Raw genomic sequence first — 11,734 nt, 5'->3', positions numbered from 1 at the left:
TCCTCCTCCTCCTCCTCCTCCTCCTCCTTCTTTTCTTCTTCTTCCTGACATTATTAGTCAAAATTTCCAGTAGTGGTAGGCTGATTACTTAGGGATCTGAAATTTCTTGCTTTGTAAAACAGACAGTTTGTCATAATAGTTGCCAAACCTCCAGGGCTCTACACACTTTCTAACATCATGTTCACTTGCAGGACAATAATTTGGAACATTCTGAACCAACAGGATTTATATAAAATGGTGATTATGCTTTAAGATTACAGAATAACAGAACACATTTTTCTCTGAACTGTACAGCATTTTAAACAATCCCATATCTTATCTGGGTTCTTTTGATGCCCCATAACTCCTTGAACCACATAGCAAACGAAGTACAAATCAAGACCCATATTAATTCCATCATAAATTTATGGAGTTAGCACCACCAAGGTGGGAGCAAAGTTAATGTTGTATAAAATTGAATAATTTCTTTAATGTTCTAAAGAACACTAAAAGCTTTCTGTATACTTGACATCTAAACTATTGATGTTTTAAAAGCTGATTTTACACATTCATAAAAAATATTAATCCACAAAATGGTCAGAAACTGAACCCAGTATTTCTGCTCTATTGTATACTCTGTATGCACAAATTCACTATTAATAAAGTTTCCTTAGTATGTATGTGTCTTGACCTCTGGTCAGTGTTCACTTGAATTAATCCACAATATAATTTTTTTAAGAAGAAAATATTATTGAAACAGAGCCAAGGAAACTGGAAGTTAGAGATGTAAGTTGCTCAAGTTACACCATCCCTCCATGAAGGGTTGTGTTTAAAACATAACATGGTTTAATTTATCATGTACCCATATGATATACCTTGTGACTCTGGTCAGTTTATTTCCATATTTAAAAGTTCCCATTTAAGAGATTTTGACCAGCAAGGAAATGTGGTGTTTGCTGAGACTTTGAATTAAAAAATCTGACCCAGGTCTCACCTGTTTTGGATTATTATAAACACATTACCATTTTCTCAAAGAATAATGATTTTGTTTCAGAACCTTTTAGCTTGATGTTTCTGCTTTTTTTTCCCTAAAATTATTCAAAGATTCTGAAATAACTGAAAAAAACTTAAATGTAAATAAATGACAAATCTGTGGACAGGAGATTTATTTAACAAATTTTATTCACCAAGCTACTAAGAGCCTGTGAGATGCCTCCCTAGGTAGGAAGACAACAGTAACAACAGCCATGGTTCTCCATCTGTCACATGGTGAGGCATAATGATATAAACAACGAGGACGCCATTTGTCTACTAGAAACACAAACTATTTCCAGCTAGATTAGTAAAGTAGCAGTTACAGCCTGGGATATTCAGAGATCCCAATTATAGCTGAGAAATTGAAAAGGTTAGAATCCTGTACTACCTTAGGGTTTTTCTTTACTGGAATGAATCAGGTCAAACTATTTCCTTCCCTTCCCTTCACTTCCCTTCCCTTCCCTTTCTTTCCTTTTCCCCATGTGCCACTTTGTTGAAATTATAAGTCTTTTGAGAGAGGAAGTCCAGTTGGTACAATTTGGTTCAGACATGCACAACTTGGCTTGGGCTGGGCAGGCAAACTTGACTGGTTGTCCTACCAACTCTGAATGCAGTGGGGAAGGAATACTAAACAGTGTCTAAGATGCTGTTACCAAAAAAGATTTAATAGATGCCAAGTAGCAAGAAAGTCCTTAAATGTCCAGTACACGCTCTAGTGACGTCTCTCTTTACTTCTCTATCTCTGTATTCTAAAGAACCAGAGCAAGGGGAAAGTCTAGTACAATGGTTTCTACTTTTTAAAATTTGTAGGTTTTTTTTTGAGTCACTCATTCTTTCATTGTTAAAATATATTTATTAAGCCCAAAATTCTCTAGGGTGGAGAGATCACGGATAATCAAGATGAACACAGGATCTGAGTCCCTGCCCTCTTGTAGCTCACAGTCTGTGGGAGAGACAATAAACCAACAAAACAAGGCAGGGATCAACACTGAGGTGAAGAAAACACTGAAGAGACAAGGGTTGGAAGGTGCTGTGTTCACAGGGTAACCAAGAGAGGCCTCTGGAGAGAAGGTTTCAGGTGAGATGCATGCAGCGAAGGGGTGAGCCATGGAAGCAAAGGAGTGAAGTGCATCTTGAGGAAAGAGAATAAAAGTGAGAGGCTCTGACATGAGAAGGGGCCCTGTGTCGGTGAAATTGAATTTCTGGGAAATGTAGTTGGAGAGGCAGCCAGGGACATTTGAGGACTTTGAAGTCGATGATAAAAAAATGTTGAATTGTTTTCATCAGGTGGAAAGAAAATTAGCTTCTGAGAGGAAAGTAGTCATCGTGCCATGAATGGAAGGCTGAGTGTGAATTTGTTCTGTGGGAACAAGGAAAGGATTGCAGGCCGAGGAAATGGCGCAGGAGTCCTGTAAACACTGATGAGCACTCGGCGTGGCCTGCAGTGCGGTGTCCACTGGGAGATGGTGGAGCAACAGGAAGGCCGCGTCATGTTCCTCTAGGGCGATAAGGACCATAGACATTCTTTTGGAAGGGACGTCGCTGGTGACAGATATGAGTAACGACGAAGGCACGCAGAGCCCTTAGGACAGAACTTTTCAAGGAGAAAGCCCCAGAAATGCTAACCCCGCCAGAATTTCATTCGGAAAAAAAAAGGTGCTTAATAGCATACATTTGGAAAGCATAGTTTTGAACAACTCTTGAAAGTTCAAAATGAACATTAAAAAGTTCTTCAGTGAACTGAGTTCAACCCAGAACTTTCCAACTTTATTTGAGCAGAGAGCACATACCCTCTTTTTTCAAAGAGGGAACTTTTCCTACACAAAAGAAGAAAGTTATTGAAATATTGGCAATGGGCATAATAGCTCCTGAGGTTGGAAGTTGATTGGCACAGAAAATTAAGTGAGGGTGGAAAACAAAGGCATGAAACAGTGCCTCACTGCTAGATCAATGGTGAACAAGACTCCTATAATAAATGGAAACAATATTAATCAAGCAACAGATATTAATCATATATCCATTACCTATTTTTGGCTGGTGTGTATTGATTTGAATGTGCTAACGGTAGACAGAATCCTTAAGAAGGAGTTACTCTTGGACGGTGAGGATCTACAGATAATTCAGATCTTAAATGAGATGACAAAAAGTAGAATTTGCGTAAACTGCCAGAGGATATTAACTGCCCGATGCACAGGACGCCAGTTTAATATTCTTCCTCAAAGGCTGGCTGTTTATCAAGCTGCGTAGAGCCTGCAGGATGGGCTTTCAGAATTTGAGAATAAATCAGCTAGCAGCCAGAAGGACAAAAGCTGCACTTTACAGGAGAATAACATACTTATTATCTTACTGTACATGAATTATACGAAATTAATCATAACAGGATGTTGTAGAATATCAACGTGAGAAAAGATTGCTTCCGTATACATAGGTATCTGGAATGCAAGCTAAGATAGCGATAGAGTGTAATCTCTGTCATAATTTCCTAGCCCCGAGACTCTCAGTTTTTCGTTTCCACCATAGCTCTTCTTTTGTCTCATCAAGAATTCTAGTCCCTGGCTCCTATTTTTTTAATTTATTTTTTATTCACTAATTCATTCCTCGCTCTAGTTTTTTCCTCTCCTGGCAACTTCCAATGAGCTGTCCTTTCAATCATTTCTTGATCAATCCCCGAGCTCCCGTAACTCGTGTCCGTGCTTGCTGGTTCCCTGTGAGACGGAGCCCGGGCCAGCACGCATCTGCCTCACGGCCACTGGGCTGCGAACACTCTCAAGGAAGGCCGTTCCGCTCACTACCCTGCCACCTGGAACCAGTGATGAAGTTCGCTGGTTCGGATGTGGTGGGCTGTTGCCTTTGACCTTAAGGTGACCTCTACACCAGCGAATACAAGGTCCCTCATACGCTAAAGCGCCTTGTTTCTCCACCTGTTTACTTACATTGCTCTGCCACCGCCGGAACCAGCCGTAGTTTCCTGCGTGGGCCGTGGGAGTGCACACAGACTTCACACTCGGGTCTCCCGCCTGTGAGAGCTCTCCTCCTTAGCTCAGTGAAATGTCTTCTTTCCTCCAGCCTTCACCTCACTGCCCTCCTCCTTCACAGCCTGCTGTGAATGTCCTTCCCTCCTTCCTACTCTGGCAGCCTAGACTATATCATACTCTTCCTGCCATTGCGTCTCTTCCTGGTGCTGTGATGGCCCATCTCCCGGCTTCCGGGGGCCATGAGCACCTGGAGGGCGCAGGCCGGACTGAACCCACCACTGCATTCCAGCTCCCAGCCCCGTGGGGAGCACACAGCGGATGAACGGACTACATCTCTACTCCATGTGTACAGATGCATCAGAGGCTCAGGAGTGACTCTTCATGGCCCTCAGAGGAACGCAGCAGCTTCCAGTGACAGGAAAACCAGCGGCGGAGGAACTGAGACCCCTGTGTCTGTGCGTCTTCTCTCCTCTTCTCAGAATGCAGTCCTGGGTTAAGAGCATTGCGGGGCAGACCAGGTCCTCTTCTAATGCAAGATCCTGAGTGTACGGGTGTCCCTTAGAATGTACACGTATTTTAACAGCTGAGAGCTCAGTTTTTGAAAACGAAATATATTTTAATGAACACTGCTTTATAATTATTCAAAGTGTGTGTACTAGTACACATTTTGGGGGACACTCTATATTAGTTATTTAGGATGTGTAACAATTTGCCCCGAATTTTTGCAGCATAAAACATTTAAAAGTATTGTCTCGTGTGGGTAGAATCCTGATGTGGCTGGAAGGTCTGTGACTCACGGTCCCTCAGGCTGTTGGGCTGAGAACCGGAAGGGGAAGGGTGGGCACCACATCTCAGTGGCAGAGTTACCATCTTTGGTCCCTAAGAGCCTTTGCGTTCAGCTGCAGAGGGTCACAAGGACTGAGCAGTTGTGCAAAATATCAAGGATGCGAATAAACAGGGAAACGGTTCACTCGAACGCCCTTCCATTTATGTGTGAGGTGGAGAGAGTGTGGTTCACAGGTCAGTCTCCCCAAGAGTTTACTTTTTCCAACTTCCTGGAGTGTCCCCAGGAATCAATAAAGAGTTAAGATGCGACTTAGGAGTCCAGTCACACCCACACGGTCCCAAATCCCAGGTTGCTGCATCTTGAGAATCAAATTCCTCCTCTCTAAATGGAGGTGACAACAACCCGAGAGGGTGAATGTGAAGGAGAGCATGGAGTTACAGAGCGTAGCGCTGGGAGCATTTATAAGAGATGAAAATAAAAGTGACTATAAATAGTATTCTCATCACGAAAAACAGCAGGTCATTGAGATGCGACCCACAAACATCCGTCACAAGAAGCAGCAAAAGAAAACCTTTGAGCTACAGAAACAACTGGTGGCAGCAGGTAGGAGGCTTCAGGATGCAGCAAACGCTAGGCACCCATCTGGTGAGGTCTGACACATTTCTGAATTAAAAACAATAAACAATTACCTTCAGAACAGCAAACATCAGTTCCTATGCTTTCAAGAAATGGGAAATCCAACAAGTGTCATAAGCGATAATAAAGATGACACCACGACCCCATTTGCTCTTTAGTCTGCTTATTATGTGCAGGAGAATTTTGGGAGCAAAACATGAAGGAAGGAAGACCACACTTTTATTTTTTCAAACACACACACAAACATTATTGTACGCAAACCGTGTTTCCAGCTTTGGGTTAGATACACGAGGAGGTGGAGCTTACAATTTTGGGAGGACACATATGAAAGAGTAAACAGGTAAGAAAATGATAGAGATGCTGAGGAGCCCATGAATCAAACACGCAGGACAACAGGAGAGAGAATCGCACAGGGAGTGGCCATGGAGAGCCGGCAGGAAGAGACTTGACCTTTGATCTGGAAGCAGAAGGAAGGTGAAAACAGCCCCTAGCAGGGGTGGGCAAGCTTTCTGACTCGAGGGCCACAATGGGTTCTTAAACTGGACGGAGAACCGGGACAAAGGCATGGGTGGAGTGTTTGTGTGAACTAATATCAATCCAAAGTAAACATCATTACATAAAAGGGTACGGTCTTTTTTTTCATTAGTTTTATTCATTTCAAACGGGCCGGATTCGGCCCGCGGGCCGTCGTTTGCCCACGGCTGCCCTAGATGATGGGACATGGCACATGAGAACGAGTGGACTTAAATTTGAGAGGTTTCCGTCAACTTGGTGACTGATTCATAAAGAGATTAGGGGGAGGAAGTTGCTAAGAATGATTCTTAGTTTTTTTGTTTATTTGTGTGTGTGTGTGTGTGTGTGTGTGTGTAGGCAACTGAGTAAATCCAGTGAAATTTTGGGAGGGAAGGAAAAGCCAGAGAAGTGATGCCTAATGTGAAAATCAGGAGTTTGGGTAGGTAGCTTGAGAAATACTGTGTCCAAGACCATGTAGGTAGTTGGATTCGTGGGTCTGCAGTAAAAAAAGAGACACATTCCGATAAAAATGTCATTTTGGTAGTTATTAGTATTAGATGACACAGCGCCCCAACAGAAGAGAAGGGAAGCGCAGCCTCAGAGGGACCCTACGCCTCTCACTGCCTTCATCTCCTTCTGGCGGAGCAATTCTGGTTCGGTGGGAAATCATTTACTTCTGGCTGATCTTCTGTGACTCAAACGTAACCAACAAGCAAGGAACATCATGGGAGTGCCTGTGTGTGCAGGGCATGCTGGGAAAACACTTGTGTTTTTCAAGGGAAGTGTGCACATTTGGAATAGTAAGACAATTATTTTATTTATAGAAAACGCAGTCTGTTGCTCTCGGAATCCGCACAGTGAGGTGCCTGAGGAAACGTGCGAGGCTCACCTTTAGGTCGCATTCGGGGCCTGGAGCCTCTCTCTGCTCACACAGAATTCTGTCTGCGCTTCTGAGTTTCTGCTTCCACCTGGAGGCCAGGTGCCTGGGAAGTTCTGGGGTTTGTTTGTGTGCTCGTGTATTTTGCTACTGCATAAAGTGTACTGTGTAACTGAAAACTTTACAACATAAAAGACATACAGAGAGCGGGGTCACCGAGGGGATAAATGTGATGCAAAACTAAGCGAGCAAACAAATAGAATTCAGAGAGGATGGTTTTTTTTTAAAAATATATTTTATTGATTTTTTACAGAGAGGAAGGGAGAGAGATAGAGAGTTAGAAACATCGATGAGAGAGAAACATCGATCAGCTGCCTCCTGCACATCTCCCACTGGGGATGTGCCCGCACCCCAAGTACATGCCCTTGACCGGAATCGAACCTGGGACCTTTCAGTCCTAGGCTGACACTCTATACAGAGCCAAGCCGGTTTCGGCCAGAGAGGATGGTTTTAAATGCAGTCACAATAAATGAGTAAGGGGGTATTTTGCGAAAATAAAATGTAGTGAAAAATAGGGTTTACTCTTCTTGACTTATACCAAAATTATTTTGGCTACGTCACCCCCCAGAATGACCAATGATGGCAGAAAATACCAGAAGACTAGATTCCTGCCTGTGTCCTCATTGCCGTGGAGACCTGGGGCCTGGGGTGTGGGGTTTGTAAATCCATGCTCTGAAGTTTTAAAAAGCCATTGAACACCATGCTGCTGCTTGCCAGAGACTCTGAAGAAGGTTGAATGGATTTTCAAGTCTGGTTCTCTGTGTGTCATCATCATTCTCTAAATTGAATTCTTTAAGTTTGCTGAAATGTAAAAGCTCGCCTAAAAATTTATTGCTTTGTCTATTTAATATGGCGATTTGAATAATACCAGAAGAAAATGGAAGTACAATTATATGCTTCTTCTAAGTTCAGAGCTAGTCTGATGTGCTATTTTTATATGTATTGTTAGCTCAGAGCTCAGATAGGATTTAGCATTCAAATACGATCTCCTCCACACAGAAAGCAGCCATCTGAACCAGCGAACTGTGGTTCGCAAAAAGGGTTTGAATTAGAATAATAAAATTTTATCCTAGAAATAAAAGTGCAATCTGTGAAAAATAATAAGAATTATGAACAAGCACTGAACAGGAAGGCAATTCTCCGGTCAGCCTGAACATCAATACGCACTTCCCTTCTCTTCATCTCCTTACTCTCGTTGTTCAGAGACACTGCTTGCCATCACCAGCCCCTAAAACACAGAAAGTGCAGAGTAACCACCGCTTCCGAGTTTCTGAAAGACCACACCGTGGAGCTGAGTGTTTTTCCACAATTACCTGTAAGAGGATGAGGAGGGGCACTAACAATGGCTACACGAGAGCAAGTATGCATTAAAGTTCACAAAACTTACGTCAATTATTAAGCCAAACCAGCCACAATAGTGTCCTCTGGAAAGAACATTTCTAGTTTGGATTTGGGTTCAAATGAGAATAAGAATCTTCTGCTCCATATAGGGTGTGTTGATATTGCTCAATGTCTACACAGATAAAAATGTGCACATGTGTATTGTCAACTATATAATTTGAAAGCACCCAGAAGTGCATTGGAAATATCACGACCTTGCTTTTCTTTTCAAGTCCCTGAAACTCAAGAGAAATAAATGCCTGACCCATGTTCTCATAGTTAGTGACCAGGGTGGAATTCTTTTATGTCTCAAACTCCAAAAAACGTTTTACTTGCTTTTAAAAAAATGTGTCATCTCTTCCATTTGATTAACTTAAAATCTCAGCATACGATATTTTTAAATGGTCAATGTTTTGGTGAATGATAAAAATTATTATTTTTTATTAATTTAAGTGGCAAAAACAGTTCTCCCAGTTGTACCTGTTACTTTGTCTTCTTCCATATCCTCAGGATGATGGATGTTCACTTAAAGGCAATGGATTAAATACTTTCAACGTGAAAGATAAATTTAAAAAAACAGAGGCAATGGATTAAAAATATTCCTTTAAGTAGGAATAAATGCCTCCTCGCCAGGAGATTATTATGTGTGGGCATGGCCCAAAGAAAAATGGTTAGCACTTACGTGGCAATAATAAACACGCAAGCTGTACGGAAGGCCGATGACAGATGACTGAGGATTCTTTTTACTGGATTTGCCCTGACACAGTTGAGGTGGTGCGTCATGAAATTACATTCTAAGAGTGCTCACGAATTCTAAGAGTGGACTCTCAACCACAGCCCATTCTGCGAATCACATCGAATGAAAGGCTAATTGAAACAGTTTCTACTTCCATACTAAGGCAGGCGCAGCATACATTCTTTTGTTAAAAAGAAAAGAAATGATGTGATTTTTCAGTCCTAACAGCAGTCTTTGCAGATACGCACTGTCATCTCATCATACAGATGAGGAAGCAGAGACTTAACAGATTCAGAGACATTTGCCCCAAATAACAAGACTGGCCCTGGCGCAGCTAAAACTCAGGTCCAGGGCTCTCTCTGCAGAAACCATGGGCTTTTCTATTAGGTTAGCAGGTGACTCATTCAAATGAGTCACACATCAGCAGTTTCCTATGATTCAAACTGACAGGTGGCTCATAGAGCATTTTTAATGCAGGCGCTTTTATAGATTAAAAACAGTAAACAAACCAAAGAAAACTTAGAGCTCCATCTTAAAAGTGCAGTGTGTCTGTGTATATGCTTACCTCTCTATACTGACATATACTTACAAAGCACTGAAGCTATTTCAAGATTTTAAACTATAAGCTATTTAAAGAGTTAAAAATTCAGGGAGCTAGACTTCTATGTTTAGGAACTATGTTTACTGATATGAAAACCCCAAGGAGAGGGTTCTTTCTTCTGCAGAGCCCCTGCCTGCAGCACAGTGTGCAAACTAAAAAACATTTAAGTGGAGTATGACTGTGAATTATGACTTCATCTCTTCTTACCCGCGTGAACTTTGTCATATATCTCCTACCATTGTTGCGTATCGGTGTCCTTACCTGTAAAATAAGAGGAGTAGCTCCATGAAATAAGAGAAATATTACTACCAAATAAGGGAAAGGCTACTTCAGAGGCCCACGTTGGGAATCTAGCTAGACTCTGCATGTCAGGTTTCATCCACAATTACTTCGCAATATTTGAAAGTTTTCTTATCTGTATCCAGGATGATTGCCTACTTTAGGGATGCGATTTTACTATGAGGGATAGGTTTTAATAAATTGTGAATGTTAATTGCCTGTGAATCATAGTTTGTTGTATTAGTCAAGATAGTTTTTTTTTCCTGCTGTCAGGTGCTAAACACAATCTTTTTCTTTTTTCATGAAAGGCAGACATTGGATGTGTGAGGCAGTCATTGGGGGCTGGTAAGAGATTGGGGAGGAAGGTTCTATTCCATAAAATAACTCAAAAGCACAGGTTGGGGAGGCCGGCCTACTTAATAGCTGTGCTATTTGGGCTATGCAGTCTCCTGGGCTGTGGAGGCTGAGTTCCTGCTAAATCCTGACATACTAAGTGCTTCTTGGTTAAGTGTTATGTGATTTTTCCAGCTTTAACACTCCCCATTGTTTACTGCTGATACACATAAAATTAAGTCAGTTGATGATTGATTATCATTAAACAGTAGCCCTTACTGTGAACTCTTATTTCTGTGGGACTCTTTTAAAAAAAATGATTTTAATTATCAATTAATTCTAGGTTCTATCATAATAATCAATCAGATAACATTGTATTTTTATTGCTAAAATATACATTATTTGTATTGGTACCTTGGTTATATAATCTTTGGCTCAAAATCAATTAATTTAATAGAGGGGACCTTTGTTTTTTCTTAACTTTAGTGGCATACCTTTGCTGTTTTAGCACAAGCGTAATGTTGGCTATGGATTTCAGATAAATAGCCCCTCTGGGAAGGACGGGGGGTTGGGGGGTAGGTAGGATGAAGGAAGGTATGAGTCTTTTTGCCCTCATCATCCCTGAAAGAGTTTTCCTCCTGGAAGTGGAGGGTCCGCCCGCCTCAGCTTCACTGGGCCCGGACTCTTTCTTCACAGGATGACATTAGCGCGAGGAAGGGGCTCCCTCTGACCTGGGCCCCTGGCGTCTGCCTGCCGCATCGCCAGCCCCGCCATGCATCTCCCGGGGCTTCTGACAGGAGATCTTGTTTGCCTGGGAGCCTTGTCCAGGACCCAGACAGAGAGGCGGACGGGGTGGGATCAGGCCTCGGAGAAAGTCTCTGATCCGTTGCAGACATTCTTCAGAAAAGGAAAGTGTAGCCCATCCAGGACCAAAGAGGAATTTGCTATTTGCAGAATGTATACCCAGTGCTTTCCCGGGACTAAGGGGAACCAGCAACCTGGTTGGAACGTCGAGCCTCTGTCTGTCCTTTGTGGCAACAAGTGCGAGCCCTGAAGTTTGTGACTGATTCCTACAGGGCCACCCTGTCTGCACTCCTCTCCTTCCGGCGCCCACAGGGGTAGGCAGGCCCTGCATCGGTCTCTATGAACAGAGCTGAGAGTCTGTTCAAATATTTGAAGTAAAAACAGCCAGCTGGCCTGAGTACCTTCTCGAGTAAATCTCATCGCTCCACGTGAAAGTGACTGCGTCTTTCAGCAATTTTATTCTAGGGGCTTCTGTCAAACCAGCAAGAATAGAAATTCCCTGGCCCAGAAGATGTGTGAGCTGCCATGTGTGTGTGTGTGTGTGTGCGTGCGTGCATGTGTATGTGTATGTGTGTGCATGTGATATGTGTGTGGTGTGTATGGGTGTGAGTGTGTATGCGCTAGCCTAGCGTGTGGCCAGCACGGTGCAGGTGCGCCCCCCGCAGCAGGCTTTCCCCACAGCATCTGCTCGGCTCCCTTTGCGCTGGGCGCCGCGGTCTGGGCCTGCCTCCGCCCTTCA

This window comes from Myotis davidii, unplaced genomic scaffold (assembly GCF_000327345.1).
Source record: "Myotis davidii unplaced genomic scaffold, ASM32734v1 scaffold781, whole genome shotgun sequence".
Classification (NCBI taxonomy): domain Eukaryota; kingdom Metazoa; phylum Chordata; class Mammalia; order Chiroptera; family Vespertilionidae; genus Myotis; species Myotis davidii.
Note: the sequence above shows the minus strand (reverse complement) of the source record.